The sequence below is a fragment of the Cryptomeria japonica genome, unplaced genomic scaffold (genome assembly GCF_030272615.1).
Source record: "Cryptomeria japonica unplaced genomic scaffold, Sugi_1.0 HiC_scaffold_80, whole genome shotgun sequence".
NCBI lineage: Eukaryota > Viridiplantae > Streptophyta > Pinopsida > Cupressales > Cupressaceae > Cryptomeria > Cryptomeria japonica.
In genome coordinates this window covers 470,001-489,328 of record NW_026728902.1, presented here as the reverse complement: position 1 = coordinate 489,328, position 19,328 = coordinate 470,001, and the positions used below count along the sequence as shown (strand labels likewise).

At 63.6% G+C, this 19,328-nt stretch overlaps 4 non-coding genes across 4 annotated transcripts; all 4 read left to right on the top strand.

The window, feature by feature from the left end:
• LOC131864264 (5S ribosomal RNA) lies at window positions 1-119 on the top strand. The gene has a single exon (XR_009363103.1). It is a non-coding gene; the product is annotated as a 5S ribosomal RNA (ribosomal RNA).
• A 5,915-nt stretch (window positions 120-6,034) lies between these two features.
• Window positions 6,035-6,153, top strand: LOC131864263 (5S ribosomal RNA). Its single transcript, XR_009363102.1, has one exon. It is a non-coding gene; the product is annotated as a 5S ribosomal RNA (ribosomal RNA).
• Window positions 6,154-12,069: 5,916 nt separating this feature from the next.
• On the top strand, window positions 12,070-12,188 carry LOC131864262 (5S ribosomal RNA). The gene has a single exon (XR_009363101.1). It is a non-coding gene; the product is annotated as a 5S ribosomal RNA (ribosomal RNA).
• A 5,915-nt stretch (window positions 12,189-18,103) lies between these two features.
• Window positions 18,104-18,222, top strand: LOC131864260 (5S ribosomal RNA). Its single transcript, XR_009363099.1, has one exon. It is a non-coding gene; the product is annotated as a 5S ribosomal RNA (ribosomal RNA).
• Window positions 18,223-19,328: the final 1,106 nt, after the last annotated feature.

Sequence of the window (19,328 nt, the reverse complement as noted above, 5' to 3'; positions counted from 1 at the left end):
GGGTGCGATCATACCAGCGTTAGTGCACCGGATCCCATCAGAACTCCGCAGTTAAGCGCGCTTGGGCCGGAGTAGTACTGGGATGGGTGACCTCCCGGGAAGTCCCGGTGTTGCACCCTTTTTTAGTTTTTCGCCGGGCGTCGCAATGCTATTTGAATAAACCTTTTGCCCGTTTGCGTTCTCGTCGGGGCCGGGCCGGGCCGGGGTGCGCTGCCCGCACTACCGCGCGCGCGGGGGCGACACCGAGCGCGCACCCGAGGCGCCCCGAGCACACAGGCCACGGTGCAACCCGGGCGTTGTGCGCGCACCCCGGTGCGCCCGAGGTGCTGCGCGCGCACCCAGGTGAAATCGGTGTGCACCTCGGCCAGTGCGCGCTCGGTCGAGTCGCGCACGTTGGCCAAGGTGCACGGTGATGTTTCTTACTCTAAGGTTCCGCACCAGACGCCCGGGACAGGTGAGCGAAGCTGGGCGGGGCCGGGTGCGCGGCCGGGGCAGGTGCACGCAGCTGGAGAGAGCTTTGGAGCACACCAGAGGTGCGCACCTTGGAGCACACTTCGGAGCGCACCAATGATGCGCTCCATTCAAAAGTTTCCTGAAAAGGCAAAAAAAGTTGAGATTATAGAATTTCCCACTTGAGAGATTGTAAAAAAAAAAAATTTAAAATGAAGGAAACGCGGGTGCCAAGGTGTGCGCGCCCGGGTGCGCAGCCCAGCCAAGGTGTGCGCACCAAGGCGCCCACCCTGGCGAAGGTGCACGCAAGGTGCGCACCCGAGGCAAACCGGACAATTAACCCAACTTTCGACTTCGCGCGCACCTGCGCACCTTGGAGCGCACTTCGGAGCGCTCCTTGGTGCGCACCAATCTTGGGCACCTCGGAGTGCACCATGGCGCCCACCAAGGTGCGCACCCGGGGCAAACCGAGCTCCGACTTCGTGCGCACCTTGGAGCGCACGAAAGGTGCGCACCATGGCGCCCACCAAGGTGCGCAGCCCAGCCAAGGCGTGCGCATCAAGGTGCGCACCCTGGCGAAGGTGCGCACCCGGGGCAAACCGAGCTCCGACTTCGTGCGCACCTTGGAGCGCACAAAGGGTGCGCAACCCAGCCAAGGTGTGCGCACCCCGGGCAAACCGAGCTCCGAATCGTGCGCACCTTGGAGCACACTTCGGAGCCCTCCTTGGTGCGCACCGATGTTGCGCACCTCGGAGCGCACCCGGGGAAAACAATGCAATTAACCCGACTTTCGACTTCGTGGGCACCTCGGAGCGCTCTCGGGTTCGCACCTCGGAGCACACCGAGGTGCGCACCTTTGATGCGCTGCCTTCACCAATTTCCAGAAAAGGCAAGAAAACATTGAGAAGGTGTGCGCACCGAGGTGCCCACCCTGGCGAAGGTGCACGCGAGGTGCGCACCCGGGGCAAACCGGGCTCCGACTTCGTGCACGCCATGCTGCGCACCTTGGAGGGCCATGGTGCGCACCTTGGAGCACACTTCGGAGCGCTCAATGGTGCCCAACCCAGCCAAGGTGCCCACCGCGGCGAAGGTGCACGCGAGGTGCGCACCCGGGGCAAACCGGGCTCCGACTTCGTGCACGCCGCACCTTGGAGCACACTTCGGAGCGCTCCTTGGTGCGCACCAGGGCGCGCAACCCAGCCGAGGTGCCCACCCCGGCGAAGGTGCACGCGGGGTGCGCACCCGGGGCAAACCGGGCTCCGACTTCGTGCACGCCATGGTGCCCACCGCGGCGAAGGTGCACGCGAGGTGCGCACCCGGGGCAAACCGGGCTCCGACTTCGTGCACGCCGCACCTTGGAGCACACTTCGGAGCGCTCCTTGGTGCGCACCAGGGCGCGCAACCCAGCCGAGGTGCCCACCCCGGCGAAGGTGCACGCGAGGTGCGCACCCGGGGCAAACCGGGCTCCGACTTCGTGCACGCCATGGTGCCCACCGCGGCGAAGGTGCACGCGAGGTGCGCACCCGGGGCAAACCGGGCTCCGACTTCGTGCACGCCGCACCTTGGAGCACACTTCGGAGCGCTCCTTGGTGCGCACCATGGTGCCCACCAGGGCGCGCAACCCCGCCGAAGGTGCACGCGAGGTGCGCACCCGGGGCAAACCGGGCTCCGACTTCGTGCACGCCGCACCTTGGAGCACACTTCGGAGCGCTCCTTGGTGCGCACCAGGGCGCGCAACCCCGCCGAAGGTGCACGCGAGGTGCGCACCCGGGGCAAACCGGGCTCCGACTTCGTGCACGCCATGGTGCGCACCAGGGTGCCCACCGCGGCGAAGGTGCGCACCCGGGGCAAACCGGGCTCCGACTTCGTGCACGCCGCACCTTGGAGCACACTTCGGAGCGCTCCTTGGTGCGCACCAGGGCGCGCAACCCAGCCGAGGTGCCCACCCCGGCGAAGGTGCACGCGAGGTGCGCACCCGGGGCAAACCGGGCTCCGACTTCGTGCACGCCATGGTGCCCACCGCGGCGAAGGTGCGCACCCGGGGCAAACCGGGCTAGGACTTCGTGCACGCCGCACCTTGGAGCACACTTCGGAGCGCTCCTTGGTGCGCACCATGGTGCCCACCAGGCCGCGCAACCCAGCCAAGGTGTGCGCACCAAGGTGCACGCGAGGTGCGCACCCGGGGCAAACCGGGGTCCGGCTTCGTGCACGCCGCACCTTGGAGCACACATCGGGGCGCTCCCGGGTTCGCACCGGCGTTGCGCACCGTGGTGGGCACCTCGGAGCGCACCGTGGTGGGCACCTCGGAGCACACCAAGGTGGGCAGCGAGGTGCGCACCTTTGATGCGATGCCTTCACTAATTTCCATAAAAGGCAAAAAAAAACGAGATTTTAAAATTTCCGTTTTGAAAGATAGTGAGAAAAAGGGAATGCTGGTGCCATCTTGAGCCCGCCCTGGTGCGCAGCCCAGCCAAGGTGTGCGCACCAAGGTGCCCACCCTGGCGAAGGTGCGCGCCCGGGCAATTAACCCAACTTCCAACTTCGCGCGCGCCAGGGTGGGAGCGCACCCAACAACCGGGCCTGGGAAGAGCCAATGCGAGAAACCCCACCAAACGCTCTGACAAAAAAAGAGGGGGCGCTCCAGTAACCCCGCTTCGGAGCGCACCCTGGGCAAACCCAGCCAGGGTGCCCACCCCGGCCAAGGTGCAGGCGAGGTGCGCACCCGGGGCAAACCGGGCTCCGACAACGTGCACGCCGCACCTTGGAGCACACTTCGTAGCGCTCCCGGGTGCGCACCTCAGAGCACACCAAGGTGGGCAGTGAGGTGCGCACCTTTGATGCGCTGCCTTCACTAATTTCCAGAAAAGGCAAAAAAAAGAGGAGATTTTAAAATTTCCGTTTTGAAAGATAGTGAAAAAAACGGAACGCGGGTGCCATCTTGAGCCCGCCCTGGTGCACAGCCCAGGTAAGGTGCCCACCCTGGCAAAGGTGCGCACCCGGGCAATTAACCCTACTTCCGACTTCGTGCGCGCCAGGGTGGCAACCGGGCCTGGGAAGAGCCAATGCGAGAAACCCCACCAAACGCTCCGACAAAAAAAGAGGCGGCGCTCCAATAACCCCGCTTCGGAGCGCAGCCGGGGCAAACCCAGCCAAGGTGCCCACCCCGACGAAGGTGCACGCGAGGTGCGCACCCGGGGCAAACCGGGCTCCGACAACGTGCACGCAGCACCTTGGAGCACACTTCGAAGCACTCCCGGGTGCCCACCGGCGTTGCGCACCGTGGTGGGCAGCGAGGTGCGCACCTTTGATGCGCTGCCTTCACTAATTTCCAGAAAAGGCAAAAAAAAATGAGATTTTAAAATTTCCGTTTTGAAAGATAGTGAAAAAAACGGAACGCGGGTGCCATCTTGAGCCCGCCCTGGTGCGCAGCCCAGGCAAGGCATGCGCACCAAGGTGCCCACCCGCGGTGCACGCCCGGGGCAAACCGGGCTCCGACTTCGTGCAGGCCGCACCTTGGAGCACACTTCGGAGCGCTCCTTGGTGCGCACCATGGTGCCCACCAGGGCGCACCCGGGGCAAACCGGGCTCCGACTTCGTGCACGCCGCACCTTGGAGCACACATCGGAGCGCTCCCAGGTTCGCACCAGCGTTGCGCACCTTTGATGCGCTGCCTTCACTAATTTCCAGAAAAGGCAAAAAAAAACGATATTTTAAAATTTCCGTTCTGAAAGATAGTGAAAAAAACGGAACGCGGGTGCCATCTTGAGCCCTTCCTGGTGCGCAGCCCAGGCAAGTTGTGCGCACCAAGGTGCCCACCCTGGCGGAGGTGCGCGCCCGGGGCAAACCGGGCTCCGACTTCGTGCACTGCATGGTGCCCACCAAGGCGCGCAACCCAGCCAAGGTGCCCACCGCAGCGAAGGTGCACGCGAGGTGCGCACCCGAGGTGCACACCCGGGGCAAACCGAGCTCCGACTTCGTGCACGCCGCACCTTGGAGCACACTTCAGAGCGCTCCTTGGTGCGCACCAGGGCGCGCAACCCAGCCAAGGTGCTCACCCCGGCGAAGGTGCACGCGAGGTGCGCACCCGGGGCAAGCCGGGCTCGGACTTCGTGCACGCCGCACCTTGGAGCACACATCGGAGCGCTCCCGGGTTCGCACCAGCATTGCGCACCTTTGATGCGCTGCCTTCACTAATTTCCAGAAAAGGCAAAAAAAAAAAAAAAACGAGATTTTAAAATTTCCGTTTTGAAAGATAGTGAAAAAAACGGAACGCGGGTGCCATCTTGAGCCCGCCCTGGTGTGCAGCCCAGGCAAGTTGTGCGCACCAAGGCACCCACCCTGGCCAAGGTGGGTCACGGGGTGGGTCCTAGGGTGGGTAACGGGGTGGGTACTAAGGTGCGTGCCAAGGTGGGTCATGGGGTGGGTGCCAAGGTGGGCACCAGGGTGGGTGTGCACCAACCCTAGCCAGGGTAGGTCACGGGGTGGTTGTCGGGGTGGGCGTCAAGGAGCCAAGGTGGGTGGCAAGTAGCCAAGTTGCGTGCCAAGGTGGGTGTCGGGGTGGGTGCCAAGGATCCAAGGTGGGTGCCAAGGAACCAAGGTGGGTGTCTGGGTGGGTGCCGAGGTGGGAGCCAGGGTGGGTCCCAAGGTGAGTGCAAAGGTGGGTGCCAGGGTCAAGGTGAGTGCCAATGTGGGTTCCAAGGTGCCAGGGTCAGGGTGAGTGCCAATGTGGGTTCAAAGGTGCTAAGTTGGGTGCGAGGTTGGGTGCGAGGGTGGGTGGGTGCCAAGGTGTGCTAGGTGGAAGCCCGGGTGGGTCGGCATCCCATGGGTGTCGAGTTGGGTGCCTGATGGGTGCTTCTTGTCAAGTTTTAGTCGTCGGGACTCATTTCGAGCCTTAGAGGTCGTTTCTTGTCCGGTTGCCCTGTCTTCGACCTGGGAACCCAATTTTGGTCCTCGGGTCCCATTTTTTTTTGTCTCGCATCCCACTTTTGGCCTGTGGCCTTTTCGGGGTCGATTCTCGTTTTGGGCATCAGAGCATGTTTCTTCTCCTAAAACCCAATATTTGTTTATTAAGTCTCGGAACACATTTTTGTTCTCGTGGACCCATCATGGGTCTTGGAACGCATTTGTGGTCCTTGGGTCCCATTTTGCATCCCGAAACTTGTGTTTTGGTGCTTGATCCCTATTTTGGGTGCCCACCTTGCACCAAGTGCGCACCCGGGGCAAACCGAGCGCCTTGGTGCACCGGGGCAAGATCGAGCGTGCACCCGAGGCGCCCCGAACATGCACCAAGGTGCACTCGGCCCACATGTGAGCGCAGGTCGTTGCGCCCGAGGTGGTGTGTGGGCACCGCGTTGCAGACGGGACACTGCACGCACACGACGCCCCGTCCAGGTGCACGCACGTAGGCCGGGCCGGGTGCACACCCGACGCCCTAGCAAGGTGCGCGCACCCGGGCAGGGCTCACACTTGGCGAACGGGGCGCACTTCGCGAGGGAGGGTGTGCACCTCGACGGGGGTGGGTGGCCGGGGTGGATTCGCACGTGGGTCGCGGTTTGCTAAGTACACACTGCGACAAGCTCATAACGGGTGCGATCATACCAGCGTTAGTGCACCGGATCCCATCAGAACTCCGCAGTTAAGCGCGCTTGGGCCGGAGTAGTACTGGGATGGGTGACCTCCCGGGAAGTCCCGGTGTTGCACCCTTTTTTAGTTTTTCGCCGGGCGTCGCAATGCTATTTGAATAAACCTTTTGCCCGTTTGCGTTCTCGTCGGGGCCGGGCCGGGCCGGGGTGCGCTGCCCGCACTACCGCGCGCGCGGGGGGCGACACCGAGCGCGCACCCGAGGCGCCCCGAGCACACAGGCCACGGTGCAACCCGGGCGTTGTGCGCGCACCCCGGTGCGCCCGAGGTGCTGCGCGCGCACCCAGGTGAAATCGGTGTGCACCTCGGCCAGTGCGCGCTCGGTCGAGTCGCGCACGTTGGCCAAGGTGCACGGTGATGTTTCTTACTCTAAGGTTCCGCACCAGACGCCCGGGACAGGTGAGCGAAGTTGGGCGGGGCCGGGTGCGCGGCCGGGGCAGGTGCACGCAGCTGGAGAGAGCTTTGGAGCACACCAGAGGTGCGCACCTTGGAGCACACTTCGGAGCGCACCAATGATGCGCTCCATTCAAAAGTTTCCTGAAAAGGCAAAAAAAGTTGAGATTATAGAATTTCCCACTTGAGAGATTGTAAAAAAAAAAAATTTAAAATGAAGGAAACGCGGGTGCCAAGGTGTGCGCGCCCGGGTGCGCAGCCCAGCCAAGGTGTGCGCACCAAGGCGCCCACCCTGGCGAAGGTGCACGCAAGGTGCGCACCCGAGGCAAACCGGACAATTAACCCAACTTTCGACTTCGCGCGCACCTGCGCACCTTGGAGCGCACTTCGGAGCGCTCCTTGGTGCGCACCAATCTTGGGCACCTCGGAGTGCACCATGGCGCCCACCAAGGTGCGCACCCGGGGCAAACCGAGCTCCGACTTCGTGCGCACCTTGGAGCGCACGAAAGGTGCGCACCATGGCGCCCACCAAGGTGCGCAGCCCAGCCAAGGCGTGCGCATCAAGGTGCGCACCCTGGCGAAGGTGCGCACCCGGGGCAAACCGAGCTCCGACTTCGTGCGCACCTTGGAGCGCACAAAGGGTGCGCAACCCAGCCAAGGTGTGCGCACCCCGGGCAAACCGAGCTCCGAATCGTGCGCACCTTGGAGCACACTTCGGAGCCCTCCTTGGTGCGCACCGATGTTGCGCACCTCGGAGCGCACCCGGGGAAAACAATGCAATTAACCCGACTTTCGACTTCGTGGGCACCTCGGAGCGCTCTCGGGTTCGCACCTCGGAGCACACCGAGGTGCGCACCTTTGATGCGCTGCCTTCACCAATTTCCAGAAAAGGCAAGAAAACATTGAGAAGGTGTGCGCACCGAGGTGCCCACCCTGGCGAAGGTGCACGCGAGGTGCGCACCCGGGGCAAACCGGGCTCCGACTTCGTGCACGCCATGCTGCGCACCTTGGAGGGCCATGGTGCGCACCTTGGAGCACACTTCGGAGCGCTCAATGGTGCCCAACCCAGCCAAGGTGCCCACCGCGGCGAAGGTGCACGCGAGGTGCGCACCCGGGGCAAACCGGGCTCCGACTTCGTGCACGCCGCACCTTGGAGCACACTTCGGAGCGCTCCTTGGTGCGCACCAGGGCGCGCAACCCAGCCGAGGTGCCCACCCCGGCGAAGGTGCACGCGGGGTGCGCACCCGGGGCAAACCGGGCTCCGACTTCGTGCACGCCATGGTGCCCACCGCGGCGAAGGTGCACGCGAGGTGCGCACCCGGGGCAAACCGGGCTCCGACTTCGTGCACGCCGCACCTTGGAGCACACTTCGGAGCGCTCCTTGGTGCGCACCAGGGCGCGCAACCCAGCCGAGGTGCCCACCCCGGCGAAGGTGCACGCGAGGTGCGCACCCGGGGCAAACCGGGCTCCGACTTCGTGCACGCCATGGTGCCCACCGCGGCGAAGGTGCACGCGAGGTGCGCACCCGGGGCAAACCGGGCTCCGACTTCGTGCACGCCGCACCTTGGAGCACACTTCGGAGCGCTCCTTGGTGCGCACCATGGTGCCCACCAGGGCGCGCAACCCCGCCGAAGGTGCACGCGAGGTGCGCACCCGGGGCAAACCGGGCTCCGACTTCGTGCACGCCGCACCTTGGAGCACACTTCGGAGCGCTCCTTGGTGCGCACCAGGGCGCGCAACCCCGCCGAAGGTGCACGCGAGGTGCGCACCCGGGGCAAACCGGGCTCCGACTTCGTGCACGCCATGGTGCGCACCAGGGTGCCCACCGCGGCGAAGGTGCGCACCCGGGGCAAACCGGGCTCCGACTTCGTGCACGCCGCACCTTGGAGCACACTTCGGAGCGCTCCTTGGTGCGCACCAGGGCGCGCAACCCAGCCGAGGTGCCCACCCCGGCGAAGGTGCACGCGAGGTGCGCACCCGGGGCAAACCGGGCTCCGACTTCGTGCACGCCATGGTGCCCACCGCGGCGAAGGTGCGCACCCGGGGCAAACCGGGCTAGGACTTCGTGCACGCCGCACCTTGGAGCACACTTCGGAGCGCTCCTTGGTGCGCACCATGGTGCCCACCAGGCCGCGCAACCCAGCCAAGGTGTGCGCACCAAGGTGCACGCGAGGTGCGCACCCGGGGCAAACCGGGGTCCGGCTTCGTGCACGCCGCACCTTGGAGCACACATCGGGGCGCTCCCGGGTTCGCACCGGCGTTGCGCACCGTGGTGGGCACCTCGGAGCGCACCGTGGTGGGCACCTCGGAGCACACCAAGGTGGGCAGCGAGGTGCGCACCTTTGATGCGATGCCTTCACTAATTTCCATAAAAGGCAAAAAAAAACGAGATTTTAAAATTTCCGTTTTGAAAGATAGTGAGAAAAAGGGAATGCTGGTGCCATCTTGAGCCCGCCCTGGTGCGCAGCCCAGCCAAGGTGTGCGCACCAAGGTGCCCACCCTGGCGAAGGTGCGCGCCCGGGCAATTAACCCAACTTCCAACTTCGCGCGCGCCAGGGTGGGAGCGCACCCAACAACCGGGCCTGGGAAGAGCCAATGCGAGAAACCCCACCAAACGCTCTGACAAAAAAAGAGGGGGCGCTCCAGTAACCCCGCTTCGGAGCGCACCCTGGGCAAACCCAGCCAGGGTGCCCACCCCGGCCAAGGTGCAGGCGAGGTGCGCACCCGGGGCAAACCGGGCTCCGACAACGTGCACGCCGCACCTTGGAGCACACTTCGTAGCGCTCCCGGGTGCGCACCTCAGAGCACACCAAGGTGGGCAGCGAGGTGCGCACCTTTGATGCGCTGCCTTCACTAATTTCCAGAAAAGGCAAAAAAAAGAGGAGATTTTAAAATTTCCGTTTTGAAAGATAGTGAAAAAAACGGAACGCGGGTGCCATCTTGAGCCCGCCCTGGTGCACAGCCCAGGTAAGGTGCCCACCCTGGCAAAGGTGCGCACCCGGGCAATTAACCCTACTTCCGACTTCGTGCGCGCCAGGGTGGCAACCGGGCCTGGGAAGAGCCAATGCGAGAAACCCCACCAAACGCTCCGACAAAAAAAGAGGCGGCGCTCCAATAACCCCGCTTCGGAGCGCAGCCGGGGCAAACCCAGCCAAGGTGCCCACCCCGACGAAGGTGCACGCGAGGTGCGCACCCGGGGCAAACCGGGCTCCGACAACGTGCACGCAGCACCTTGGAGCACACTTCGAAGCACTCCCGGGTGCCCACCGGCGTTGCGCACCGTGGTGGGCAGCGAGGTGCGCACCTTTGATGCGCTGCCTTCACTAATTTCCAGAAAAGGCAAAAAAAAATGAGATTTTAAAATTTCCGTTTTGAAAGATAGTGAAAAAAACGGAACGCGGGTGCCATCTTGAGCCCGCCCTGGTGCGCAGCCCAGGCAAGGCATGCGCACCAAGGTGCCCACCCGCGGTGCACGCCCGGGGCAAACCGGGCTCCGACTTCGTGCAGGCCGCACCTTGGAGCACACTTCGGAGCGCTCCTTGGTGCGCACCATGGTGCCCACCAGGGCGCACCCGGGGCAAACCGGGCTCCGACTTCGTGCACGCCGCACCTTGGAGCACACATCGGAGCGCTCCCAGGTTCGCACCAGCGTTGCGCACCTTTGATGCGCTGCCTTCACTAATTTCCAGAAAAGGCAAAAAAAAACGATATTTTAAAATTTCCGTTCTGAAAGATAGTGAAAAAAACGGAACGCGGGTGCCATCTTGAGCCCTTCCTGGTGCGCAGCCCAGGCAAGTTGTGCGCACCAAGGTGCCCACCCTGGCGGAGGTGCGCGCCCGGGGCAAACCGGGCTCCGACTTCGTGCACTGCATGGTGCCCACCAAGGCGCGCAACCCAGCCAAGGTGCCCACCGCAGCGAAGGTGCACGCGAGGTGCGCACCCGAGGTGCACACCCGGGGCAAACCGAGCTCCGACTTCGTGCACGCCGCACCTTGGAGCACACTTCAGAGCGCTCCTTGGTGCGCACCAGGGCGCGCAACCCAGCCAAGGTGCTCACCCCGGCGAAGGTGCACGCGAGGTGCGCACCCGGGGCAAGCCGGGCTCGGACTTCGTGCACGCCGCACCTTGGAGCACACATCGGAGCGCTCCCGGGTTCGCACCAGCATTGCGCACCTTTGATGCGCTGCCTTCACTAATTTCCAGAAAAGGCAAAAAAAAAAAAAAAACGAGATTTTAAAATTTCCGTTTTGAAAGATAGTGAAAAAAACGGAACGCGGGTGCCATCTTGAGCCCGCCCTGGTGTGCAGCCCAGGCAAGTTGTGCGCACCAAGGCACCCACCCTGGCCAAGGTGGGTCACGGGGTGGGTCCTAGGGTGGGTAACGGGGTGGGTACTAAGGTGCGTGCCAAGGTGGGTCATGGGGTGGGTGCCAAGGTGGGCACCAGGGTGGGTGTGCACCAACCCTAGCCAGGGTAGGTCACGGGGTGGTTGTCGGGGTGGGCGTCAAGGAGCCAAGGTGGGTGGCAAGTAGCCAAGTTGCGTGCCAAGGTGGGTGTCGGGGTGGGTGCCAAGGATCCAAGGTGGGTGCCAAGGAACCAAGGTGGGTGTCTGGGTGGGTGCCGAGGTGGGAGCCAGGGTGGGTCCCAAGGTGAGTGCAAAGGTGGGTGCCAGGGTCAAGGTGAGTGCCAATGTGGGTTCCAAGGTGCCAGGGTCAGGGTGAGTGCCAATGTGGGTTCAAAGGTGCTAAGTTGGGTGCGAGGTTGGGTGCGAGGGTGGGTGGGTGCCAAGGTGTGCTAGGTGGAAGCCCGGGTGGGTCGGCATCCCATGGGTGTCGAGTTGGGTGCCTGATGGGTGCTTCTTGTCAAGTTTTAGTCGTCGGGACTCATTTCGAGCCTTAGAGGTCGTTTCTTGTCCGGTTGCCCTGTCTTCGACCTGGGAACCCAATTTTGGTCCTCGGGTCCCATTTTTTTTTGTCTCGCATCCCACTTTTGGCCTGTGGCCTTTTCGGGGTCGATTCTCGTTTTGGGCATCAGAGCATGTTTCTTCTCCTAAAACCCAATATTTGTTTATTAAGTCTCGGAACACATTTTTGTTCTCGTGGACCCATCATGGGTCTTGGAACGCATTTGTGGTCCTTGGGTCCCATTTTGCATCCCGAAACTTGTGTTTTGGTGCTTGATCCCTATTTTGGGTGCCCACCTTGCACCAAGTGCGCACCCGGGGCAAACCGAGCGCCTTGGTGCACCGGGGCAAGATCGAGCGTGCACCCGAGGCGCCCCGAACATGCACCAAGGTGCACTCGGCCCACATGTGAGCGCAGGTCGTTGCGCCCGAGGTGGTGTGTGGGCACCGCGTTGCAGACGGGACACTGCACGCACACGACGCCCCGTCCAGGTGCACGCACGTAGGCCGGGCCGGGTGCACACCCGACGCCCTAGCAAGGTGCGCGCACCCGGGCAGGGCTCACACTTGGCGAACGGGGCGCACTTCGCGAGGGAGGGTGTGCACCTCGACGGGGGTGGGTGGCCGGGGTGGATTCGCACGTGGGTCGCGGTTTGCTAAGTACACACTGCGACAAGCTCATAACGGGTGCGATCATACCAGCGTTAGTGCACCGGATCCCATCAGAACTCCGCAGTTAAGCGCGCTTGGGCCGGAGTAGTACTGGGATGGGTGACCTCCCGGGAAGTCCCGGTGTTGCACCCTTTCTTAGTTTTTCGCCGGGCGTCGCAATGCTATTTGAATAAACCTTTTGCCCGTTTGCGTTCTCGTCGGGGCCGGGCCGGGCCGGGGTGCGCTGCCCGCACTACCGCGCGCGCGGGGGCGACACCGAGCGCGCACCCGAGGCGCCCCGAGCACACAGGCCACGGTGCAACCCGGGCGTTGTGCGCGCACCCCGGTGCGCCCGAGGTGCTGCGCGCGCACCCAGGTGAAATCGGTGTGCACCTCGGCCAGTGCGCGCTCGGTCGAGTCGCGCACGTTGGCCAAGGTGCACGGTGATGTTTCTTACTCTAAGGTTCCGCACCAGACGCCCGGGACAGGTGAGCGAAGCTGGGCGGGGCCGGGTGCGCGGCCGGGGCAGGTGCACGCAGCTGGAGAGAGCTTTGGAGCACACCAGAGGTGCGCACCTTGGAGCACACTTCGGAGCGCACCAATGATGCGCTCCATTCAAAAGTTTCCTGAAAAGGCAAAAAAAGTTGAGATTATAGAATTTCCCACTTGAGAGATTGTAAAAAAAAAAAATTTAAAATGAAGGAAACGCGGGTGCCAAGGTGTGCGCGCCCGGGTGCGCAGCCCAGCCAAGGTGTGCGCACCAAGGCGCCCACCCTGGCGAAGGTGCACGCAAGGTGCGCACCCGAGGCAAACCGGACAATTAACCCAACTTTCGACTTCGCGCGCACCTGCGCACCTTGGAGCGCACTTCGGAGCGCTCCTTGGTGCGCACCAATCTTGGGCACCTCGGAGTGCACCATGGCGCCCACCAAGGTGCGCACCCGGGGCAAACCGAGCTCCGACTTCGTGCGCACCTTGGAGCGCACGAAAGGTGCGCACCATGGCGCCCACCAAGGTGCGCAGCCCAGCCAAGGCGTGCGCATCAAGGTGCGCACCCTGGCGAAGGTGCGCACCCGGGGCAAACCGAGCTCCGACTTCGTGCGCACCTTGGAGCGCACAAAGGGTGCGCAACCCAGCCAAGGTGTGCGCACCCCGGGCAAACCGAGCTCCGAATCGTGCGCACCTTGGAGCACACTTCGGAGCCCTCCTTGGTGCGCACCGATGTTGCGCACCTCGGAGCGCACCCGGGGAAAACAATGCAATTAACCCGACTTTCGACTTCGTGGGCACCTCGGAGCGCTCTCGGGTTCGCACCTCGGAGCACACCGAGGTGCGCACCTTTGATGCGCTGCCTTCACCAATTTCCAGAAAAGGCAAGAAAACATTGAGAAGGTGTGCGCACCGAGGTGCCCACCCTGGCGAAGGTGCACGCGAGGTGCGCACCCGGGGCAAACCGGGCTCCGACTTCGTGCACGCCATGCTGCGCACCTTGGAGGGCCATGGTGCGCACCTTGGAGCACACTTCGGAGCGCTCAATGGTGCCCAACCCAGCCAAGGTGCCCACCGCGGCGAAGGTGCACGCGAGGTGCGCACCCGGGGCAAACCGGGCTCCGACTTCGTGCACGCCGCACCTTGGAGCACACTTCGGAGCGCTCCTTGGTGCGCACCAGGGCGCGCAACCCAGCCGAGGTGCCCACCCCGGCGAAGGTGCACGCGGGGTGCGCACCCGGGGCAAACCGGGCTCCGACTTCGTGCACGCCATGGTGCCCACCGCGGCGAAGGTGCACGCGAGGTGCGCACCCGGGGCAAACCGGGCTCCGACTTCGTGCACGCCGCACCTTGGAGCACACTTCGGAGCGCTCCTTGGTGCGCACCAGGGCGCGCAACCCAGCCGAGGTGCCCACCCCGGCGAAGGTGCACGCGAGGTGCGCACCCGGGGCAAACCGGGCTCCGACTTCGTGCACGCCATGGTGCCCACCGCGGCGAAGGTGCACGCGAGGTGCGCACCCGGGGCAAACCGGGCTCCGACTTCGTGCACGCCGCACCTTGGAGCACACTTCGGAGCGCTCCTTGGTGCGCACCATGGTGCCCACCAGGGCGCGCAACCCCGCCGAAGGTGCACGCGAGGTGCGCACCCGGGGCAAACCGGGCTCCGACTTCGTGCACGCCGCACCTTGGAGCACACTTCGGAGCGCTCCTTGGTGCGCACCAGGGCGCGCAACCCCGCCGAAGGTGCACGCGAGGTGCGCACCCGGGGCAAACCGGGCTCCGACTTCGTGCACGCCATGGTGCGCACCAGGGTGCCCACCGCGGCGAAGGTGCGCACCCGGGGCAAACCGGGCTCCGACTTCGTGCACGCCGCACCTTGGAGCACACTTCGGAGCGCTCCTTGGTGCGCACCAGGGCGCGCAACCCAGCCGAGGTGCCCACCCCGGCGAAGGTGCACGCGAGGTGCGCACCCGGGGCAAACCGGGCTCCGACTTCGTGCACGCCATGGTGCCCACCGCGGCGAAGGTGCGCACCCGGGGCAAACCGGGCTAGGACTTCGTGCACGCCGCACCTTGGAGCACACTTCGGAGCGCTCCTTGGTGCGCACCATGGTGCCCACCAGGCCGCGCAACCCAGCCAAGGTGTGCGCACCAAGGTGCACGCGAGGTGCGCACCCGGGGCAAACCGGGGTCCGGCTTCGTGCACGCCGCACCTTGGAGCACACATCGGGGCGCTCCCGGGTTCGCACCGGCGTTGCGCACCGTGGTGGGCACCTCGGAGCGCACCGTGGTGGGCACCTCGGAGCACACCAAGGTGGGCAGCGAGGTGCGCACCTTTGATGCGATGCCTTCACTAATTTCCATAAAAGGCAAAAAAAAACGAGATTTTAAAATTTCCGTTTTGAAAGATAGTGAGAAAAAGGGAATGCTGGTGCCATCTTGAGCCCGCCCTGGTGCGCAGCCCAGCCAAGGTGTGCGCACCAAGGTGCCCACCCTGGCGAAGGTGCGCGCCCGGGCAATTAACCCAACTTCCAACTTCGCGCGCGCCAGGGTGGGAGCGCACCCAACAACCGGGCCTGGGAAGAGCCAATGCGAGAAACCCCACCAAACGCTCTGACAAAAAAAGAGGGGGCGCTCCAGTAACCCCGCTTCGGAGCGCACCCTGGGCAAACCCAGCGAGGGTGCCCACCCCGGCCAAGGTGCAGGCGAGGTGCGCACCCGGGGCAAACCGGGCTCCGACAACGTGCACGCCGCACCTTGGAGCACACTTCGTAGCGCTCCCGGGTGCGCACCTCAGAGCACACCAAGGTGGGCAGCGAGGTGCGCACCTTTGATGCGCTGCCTTCACTAATTTCCAGAAAAGGCAAAAAAAAGAGGAGATTTTAAAATTTCCGTTTTGAAAGATAGTGAAAAAAACGGAACGCGGGTGCCATCTTGAGCCCGCCCTGGTGCACAGCCCAGGTAAGGTGCCCACCCTGGCAAAGGTGCGCACCCGGGCAATTAACCCTACTTCCGACTTCGTGCGCGCCAGGGTGGCAACCGGGCCTGGGAAGAGCCAATGCGAGAAACCCCACCAAACGCTCCGACAAAAAAAGAGGCGGCGCTCCAATAACCCCGCTTCGGAGCGCAGCCGGGGCAAACCCAGCCAAGGTGCCCACCCCGACGAAGGTGCACGCGAGGTGCGCACCCGGGGCAAACCGGGCTCCGACAACGTGCACGCAGCACCTTGGAGCACACTTCGAAGCACTCCCGGGTGCCCACCGGCGTTGCGCACCGTGGTGGGCAGCGAGGTGCGCACCTTTGATGCGCTGCCTTCACTAATTTCCAGAAAAGGCAAAAAAAAATGAGATTTTAAAATTTCCGTTTTGAAAGATAGTGAAAAAAACGGAACGCGGGTGCCATCTTGAGCCCGCCCTGGTGCGCAGCCCAGGCAAGGCATGCGCACCAAGGTGCCCACCCGCGGTGCACGCCCGGGGCAAACCGGGCTCCGACTTCGTGCAGGCCGCACCTTGGAGCACACTTCGGAGCGCTCCTTGGTGCGCACCATGGTGCCCACCAGGGCGCACCCGGGGCAAACCGGGCTCCGACTTCGTGCACGCCGCACCTTGGAGCACACATCGGAGCGCTCCCAGGTTCGCACCAGCGTTGCGCACCTTTGATGCGCTGCCTTCACTAATTTCCAGAAAAGGCAAAAAAAAACGATATTTTAAAATTTCCGTTCTGAAAGATAGTGAAAAAAACGGAACGCGGGTGCCATCTTGAGCCCTTCCTGGTGCGCAGCCCAGGCAAGTTGTGCGCACCAAGGTGCCCACCCTGGCGGAGGTGCGCGCCCGGGGCAAACCGGGCTCCGACTTCGTGCACTGCATGGTGCCCACCAAGGCGCGCAACCCAGCCAAGGTGCCCACCGCAGCGAAGGTGCACGCGAGGTGCGCACCCGAGGTGCACACCCGGGGCAAACCGAGCTCCGACTTCGTGCACGCCGCACCTTGGAGCACACTTCAGAGCGCTCCTTGGTGCGCACCAGGGCGCGCAACCCAGCCAAGGTGCTCACCCCGGCGAAGGTGCACGCGAGGTGCGCACCCGGGGCAAGCCGGGCTCGGACTTCGTGCACGCCGCACCTTGGAGCACACATCGGAGCGCTCCCGGGTTCGCACCAGCATTGCGCACCTTTGATGCGCTGCCTTCACTAATTTCCAGAAAAGGCAAAAAAAAAAAAAAAACGAGATTTTAAAATTTCCGTTTTGAAAGATAGTGAAAAAAACGGAACGCGGGTGCCATCTTGAGCCCGCCCTGGTGTGCAGCCCAGGCAAGTTGTGCGCACCAAGGCACCCACCCTGGCCAAGGTGGGTCACGGGGTGGGTCCTAGGGTGGGTAACGGGGTGGGTACTAAGGTGCGTGCCAAGGTGGGTCATGGGGTGGGTGCCAAGGTGGGCACCAGGGTGGGTGTGCACCAACCCTAGCCAGGGTAGGTCACGGGGTGGTTGTCGGGGTGGGCGTCAAGGAGCCAAGGTGGGTGGCAAGTAGCCAAGTTGCGTGCCAAGGTGGGTGTCGGGGTGGGTGCCAAGGATCCAAGGTGGGTGCCAAGGAACCAAGGTGGGTGTCTGGGTGGGTGCCGAGGTGGGAGCCAGGGTGGGTCCCAAGGTGAGTGCAAAGGTGGGTGCCAGGGTCAAGGTGAGTGCCAATGTGGGTTCCAAGGTGCCAGGGTCAGGGTGAGTGCCAATGTGGGTTCAAAGGTGCTAAGTTGGGTGCGAGGTTGGGTGCGAGGGTGGGTGGGTGCCAAGGTGTGCTAGGTGGAAGCCCGGGTGGGTCGGCATCCCATGGGTGTCGAGTTGGGTGCCTGATGGGTGCTTCTTGTCAAGTTTTAGTCGTCGGGACTCATTTCGAGCCTTAGAGGTCGTTTCTTGTCCGGTTGCCCTGTCTTCGACCTGGGAACCCAATTTTGGTCCTCGGGTCCCATTTTTTTTTGTCTCGCATCCCACTTTTGGCCTGTGGCCTTTTCGGGGTCGATTCTCGTTTTGGGCATCAGAGCATGTTTCTTCTCCTAAAACCCAATATTTGTTTATTAAGTCTCGGAACACATTTTTGTTCTCGTGGACCCATCATGGGTCTTGGAACGCATTTGTGGTCCTTGGGTCCCATTTTGCATCCCGAAACTTGTGTTTTGGTGCTTGATCCCTATTTTGGGTGCCCACCTTGCACCAAGTGCGCACCCGGGGCAAACCGAGCGCCTTGGTGCACCGGGGCAAGATCGAGCGTGCACCCGAGGCGCCCCGAACATGCACCAAGGTGCACTCGGCCCACATGTGAGCGCAGGTCGTTGCGCCCGAGGTGGTGTGTGGGCACCGCGTTGCAGACGGGACACTGCACGCACACGACGCCCCGTCCAGGTGCACGCACGTAGGCCGGGCCGGGTGCACACCCGACGCCCTAGCAAGGTGCGCGCACCCGGGCAGGGCTCACACTTGGCGAACGGGGCGCACTTCGCGAGGGAGGGTGTGCACCTCGACGGGGGTGGGTGGCCGGGGTGGATTCGCACGTGGGTCGCGGTTTGCTAAGTACACACTGCGACAAGCTCATAACGGGTGCGATCATACCAGCGTTAGTGCACCGGATCCCATCAGAACTCCGCAGTTAAGCGCGCTTGGGCCGGAGTAGTACTGGGATGGGTGACCTCCCGGGAAGTCCCGGTGTTGCACCCTTTCTTAGTTTTTCGCCGGGCGTCGCAATGCTATTTGAATAAACCTTTTGCCCGTTTGCGTTCTCGTCGGGGCCGGGCCGGGCCGGGGTGCGCTGCCCGCACTACCGCGCGCGCGGGGGCGACACCGAGCGCGCACCCGAGGCGCCCCGAGCACACAGGCCACGGTGCAACCCGGGCGTTGTGCGCGCACCCCGGTGCGCCCGAGGTGCTGCGCGCGCACCCAGGTGAAATCGGTGTGCACCTCGGCCAGTGCGCGCTCGGTCGAGTCGCGCACGTTGGCCAAGGTGCACGGTGATGTTTCTTACTCTAAGGTTCCGCACCAGACGCCCGGGACAGGTGAGCGAAGCTGGGCGGGGCCGGGTGCGCGGCCGGGGCAGGTGCACGCAGCTAGAGAGAGCTTTGGAGCACACCAGAGGTGCGCACCTTGGAGCACACTTCGGAGCGCACCAATGATGCGCTCCATTCAAAAGTTTCCTGAAAAGGCAAAAAAAGTTGAGATTATAGAATTTCCCACTTGAGAGATTGTAAAAAAAAAAAATTTAAAATGAAGGAAACGCGGGTGCCAAGGTGTGCGCGCCCGGGTGCGCAGCCCAGCCAAGGTGTGCGCACCAAGGCGCCCACCCTGGCGAAGGTGCACGCAAGGTGCGCACCCGAGGCAAACCGGACAATTAACCCAACTTTCGACTTCGCGCGCACCTGCGCACCTTGGAGCGCACTTCGGAGCGCTCCTTGGTGCGCACCAATCTTGGGCACCTCGGAGTGCACCATGGCGCCCACCAAGGTGCGCACCCGGGGCAAACCGAGCTCCGACTTCGTGCGCACCTTGGAGCGCACGAAAGGTGCGCACCATGGCGCCCACCAAGGTGCGCAGCCCAGCCAAGGCGTGCGCATCAAGGTGCGCACCCTGGCGAAGGTGCGCACCCGGGGCAAACCGAGCTCCGACTTCGTGCGCACCTTGGAGCGCACAAAGGGTGCGCAACCCAGCCAAGGTGTGCGCACCCCGGGCAAACCGAGCTCCGAATCGTGCGCACCTTGGAGCACACTTCGGAGCCCTCCTTGGTGCGCACCGATGTTGCGCACCTCGGAGCGCACCCGGGGAAAACAATG